The sequence below is a fragment of the Diachasma alloeum genome, unplaced genomic scaffold (genome assembly GCF_001412515.2).
Source record: "Diachasma alloeum isolate Michigan unplaced genomic scaffold, Dall2.0 Dall_scaffold_00363, whole genome shotgun sequence".
Classification (NCBI taxonomy): domain Eukaryota; kingdom Metazoa; phylum Arthropoda; class Insecta; order Hymenoptera; family Braconidae; genus Diachasma; species Diachasma alloeum.
Window position 1 is genome coordinate 199,759 of NW_021680502.1, and position 4,882 is coordinate 204,640.

Here is a 4,882-nt window from a genome sequence, read left to right on the forward strand (position 1 = left end):
GCCGATAACACCGACCCGCTCGACAACGTTTTTGGACCGAAACGACCATATTAAAATCAGACCCAATCAGAGCCAAAGGGGAAGTTGCATGGGCTGGAGATGGCATTACAAATTGATTGTCGCGCCTCTGGTTTTTCTGAGGAAGCGAAATTATACGAAATCCCATTAGCGTAATAGGTAATTTGATGAAAATGTTGAAAATAATAAAATATGGATTTCGTCCGATTGTGTGCGACATCCAGCGGGGTCCAAATTTCCAAGAAGGTTTTAAATTGGTGGAAGCCGGTAATGTAAGGGATCTGATTGAATATAATAATGAAGGAAAAAGAGATACGACCATAATCGCAAAGGTTAGAGCTCAAACAAGATTGTCTGTTTACTATTCAGTGAAACTTATCGTAGGTATTTTTAAATTAACGAAAAAACAATTACTCCACGAATTAATTTACTGAACAAGATTTTATTTAGGTCTGTAAAAACAGAATTCTGACGATTGCTCATTGCAACTGCAAGGCCGGCACCTCTGGAAAATGTAAACNCCCGAGAAACCAGTGCGTCCACCCAAAGTGGCGAGAATAAGATTCAAGTACAGGTGCACTTGAGAGGGGGATTGCCTCGAACGAAAACAAACACAACTGCCGGCAACGAACTGCAACGGTTTCTAGCAAAAGACCAAAATTCGAGCGTCGACAAATCACGCTACAATCCCTCTATCAATGCCACAAAATCTTAGCAGTTATTCCTGACCGAATAAATGTCGAAATCTAACCCCTGATACCTGGCTTCGAAGGCCACGAAAAATGGAAAATGTGGAACGTCGAGGGTAAATAACTCTGACCTCGAGATTCCAACTGCCGTTACATTCCAAAAATCAATTATCCCACGGCACTATAGCGAAACGATAGTCGGAAGGAATTAGAAAAACCAAAAATTACCGATTTAATTGGATTTCACTTCACGGGAAAAAACCAATATTTTCCAACCTTTAACAAATAAATTGTTAAGAGAACCCGAGTGACGCTGCCAAGTGAGGGGCGAGAATCGCCACGAAAACTCAACAATGATCGAAAATGGCGTCAATATCGCTTTTTCGACAAAACTAAAGGAAAAATAATAAGCTCTCGCGCCTCGTACACAAAATATAGATCACGTTAATGATTTTATACTGCTCACCGATATGAGAAAACTCTGCAACCGATGCTCTCTCCAAAAACAGCCAAACGGTGGCACCAAATCCGGGTTTCGTTATTTGCTCAGAAACTCTACACAGAAATCCTTCCGACGATATCAAATATTTTCCACAGTGGCTACGATGATGTCCAAATACAAAGTGCTCATTGCCGATAACACCGACCCGCTCGACAACGTTTTTGGACCGAAACGACCATATTAAAATCAGACCCAATCAGAGCCAAAGGGGAAGTTGCATGGGCTGGAGATGGCATTACAAATTGATTGTCGCGCCTCTGGTTTTTCTGAGGAAGCGAAATTATACGAAATCCCATTAGCGTAATAGGTAATTTGATGAAAATGTTGAAAATAATAAAATATGGATTTCGTCCGATTGTGTGCGACATCCAGCGGGGTCCAAATTTCCAAGAAGGTTTTAAATTGGTGGAAGCCGGTAATGTAAGGGATCTGATTGAATATAATAATGAAGGAAAAAGAGATACGACCATAATCGCAAAGGTTAGAGCTCAAACAAGATTGTCTGTTTACTATTCAGTGAAACTTATCGTAGGTATTTTTAAATTAACGAAAAAACAATTACTCCACGAATTAATTTACTGAACAAGATTTTATTTAGGTCTGTAAAAACAGAATTCTGACGATTGCTCATTGCAACTGCAAGGCCGGCACCTCTGGAAAATGTAAACACATTTGTGCCGTTGTAATCTATATCAATTCTGATGATAGTGCAATATCAAAAACAAGTTTCTTGCAACAATGGGGCCAACCGACTTCGAAGCAAATGTCGGAATACGATAAAGGTGCATGAATAAGTACTCTTTACAATGTTCCAGCTTTGGGTAAAAACGCCGCAGCGATAGCACCGATCAGATTGTTTTCCTCAATTCTGGAAATTCTTCCTCAAACACCCCTCTACACTCATATGAAGTTGAAAGAACGGTATACAGAAGAAACTGTCGCTGCTGAAACACTTATTTCGATGGACCAAATCCTGAAGACAGAGCAATTGGTCTCCGAAGCTTCAACGGTTGTTAGAGAAATTTCAAGGAAACAACCCATGGGTGTAGTGTATTCACAGCCTAATGTTGTTGATTAGAAAGTTTGGAACTTTTTCAAGGAAAATGTGATGTGTGATGAGGATAAAGTGCTCAAGATTTGCATTGAAACTATTCAGTAATCACTCGATAAAAAGTGGTTCAAACGACGACGTTTTCGTATCACTGCCAGTACAAATCATAGAGCGAAAGCAAAATCTAAGGACGTTGATAAATTGGTCGATGAACGATTGACCAAAAAAACGATAGAAACTTCTGCGATGACATATGGGAAAAAGACTGAAGAAGTTGCGCTGCGACAATACCGAAAAAGATCATCTCGATGTCGGAAGTCACGTGATCCGAGTGGGCTTGATCATCTACCTTCTCTAGCCCTGGTTAGCGTGTTCACCTGATGGAGTCGTTGCTACTGATAATGGCTGTGATGAAAAATTATTAGAAATAAAGTGCCCAAGCCCATGTAAAGGTAAACCCATTTATGACACAAATGCAAAGCGATTAAACATTAATTATCTTATAGGAGATGAAAATGGAATACAGTTAAGAGTCCAATCAAATATACACACATGTACAAATTGAAATGTACGTGACAAATATACGTGTTTGTGATCTTTATGTATACTCTCCCTGCGGGAGAGTACATTGGTGAAAATAGCCAGAAATTCGATTTTTTTAAGGGAAGCAGTGGTAAGGCTTGAAACTTTTTATTATAACTACTATTTACCAAAGTTGGCTGAAGTTGCTCAATATTCTACTAGAGGTGGATAATTCCTATATTATTCTGTAAATCTTAATATATTTGTAAACTTTTGACATATTAAGGGAGATCAGGGTAGCGTAAAAAGTATGAGTCAGACATTTAAAGTGTTAAATATGTGAAGAGTCAGTGTCGTCGAAATCACAAAATATACTATCTCAATGAAGTACATTTTTTTCAGATTTTTTTAACTTCACCCAAAAAAATCAAAATTTCTCATAATTCTTTTTTTTTATTGATTTATACGGGGTCCCGTGCGGATAGAGCCGTCACTGGTTGTGTTTTGGAAGTACTCCACATATTACTGCCAATTATTATTTTTCTAGTGACTCAAAAATTATTCCGACGCTTACACACTGTGCTTTTTATCGGTCTTATTAGTAAACCATAATAAATGTGGTCCTTGGTACCGGTGTTCTACGAAAATCAATAAAATTTCCGCGCTGTCTATATTGGAGGTTAGGGGCTCCAGCCAGGGGCATGAGCAGAAACGTGGATGAGCAGAGGAAGGACCCGATATTGGACATAATTATTACCCCAAGCTCACCAGAGTCAGAAGAGGAATCGCCTTTTTCTGTCAAAGCATCCACCTCTACTGTTAAATGTGCTAATTCTCCCAATAGCATTTTAGCCTGGTCTAACCTCCTTGTGTCTCAACCGGCTTGTTCTACCCCGAAGGAGCAAAGCCCTATCACCATTACCAGGAGAAGACGACTTCTCAAGGCCCACGAACTTGTTTGGCGTGCTCGTTGTGACTCCTTACCAACTATCACAGATCCCTGGTAAAACAGTCTGATTTTTTGCGACTGGGTGATATAAATGAATCGGCGTTAATGATGTTTCTGTCTTTGTCCGTTAAATTTCGATTGGCCTAGTAGGTAGAGTTTGGAGTTTGAGAAAATTATGAGAATTAATAGGATCAAGGGTATGCGGCTGTTATCGTCCGATTACTTTCCAAAAAAGTGGTTGATAGATCTCATATTGCTCATATAAATATTTAATATTTATTGCTCATTTAAATATTTATATGCGTAGTATGAGATCTATCAACCACTTTTTTGGAAAGTAATCGGACGATAACGGCCACATACCCTTGTTCCCATTAATTTTCAAAATTTTCTCAAACTCCAAACTCTACCTACCAGCCAATCGGAATTTAACGGGCAAAGACAGAAACATCATTAACGCCGATTCATTTTTTATCACCCAGTCGGAAATAATCGGACTGTNGGGAGATCAGGGTAGCGTAAAAAGTATGAGTCAGACATTTAAAGTGTTAAATATGTGAAGAGTCAGTGTCGTCGAAATCACAAAATATACTATCTCAATGAAGTACATTTTTTTCAGATTTTTTTAACTTCACCCAAAAAAATCAAAATTTCTCATAATTCTTTTTTTTTATTGATTTATACGGGGTCCCGTGCGGATAGAGCCGTCACTGGTTGTGTTTTGGAAGTACTCCACATATTACTGCCAATTATTATTTTTCTAGTGACTCAAAAATTATTCCGACGCTTACACACTGTGCTTTTTATCGGTCTTATTAGTAAACCATAATAAATGTGGTCCTTGGTACCGGTGTTCTACGAAAATCAATAAAATTTCCGCGCTGTCTATATTGGAGGTTAGGGGCTCCAGCCAGGGGCATGAGCAGAAACGTGGATGAGCAGAGGAAGGACCCGATATTGGACATAATTATTACCCCAAGCTCACCAGAGTCAGAAGAGGAATCGCCTTTTTCTGTCAAAGCATCCACCTCTACTGTTAAATGTGCTAATTCTCCCAATAGCATTTTAGCCTGGTCTAACCTCCTTGTGTCTCAACCGGCTTGTTCTACCCCGAAGGAGCAAAGCCCTATCACCATTACCAGGAGAAGACG

The 4,882-nt window shown here is 39.2% G+C and overlaps 1 long non-coding RNA gene across 1 annotated transcript; it reads left to right on the plus strand.

Moving 5' to 3' along the window:
- The first annotated feature begins 1,847 nt into the window (after positions 1 to 1,847).
- Positions 1,848 to 3,172, plus strand: LOC107041358. The gene is made up of 2 exons (XR_001461053.1): positions 1,848 to 2,712; positions 2,767 to 3,172. It is a non-coding gene; the product is annotated as an uncharacterized LOC107041358 (long non-coding RNA).
- Positions 3,173 to 4,882: the final 1,710 nt, after the last annotated feature.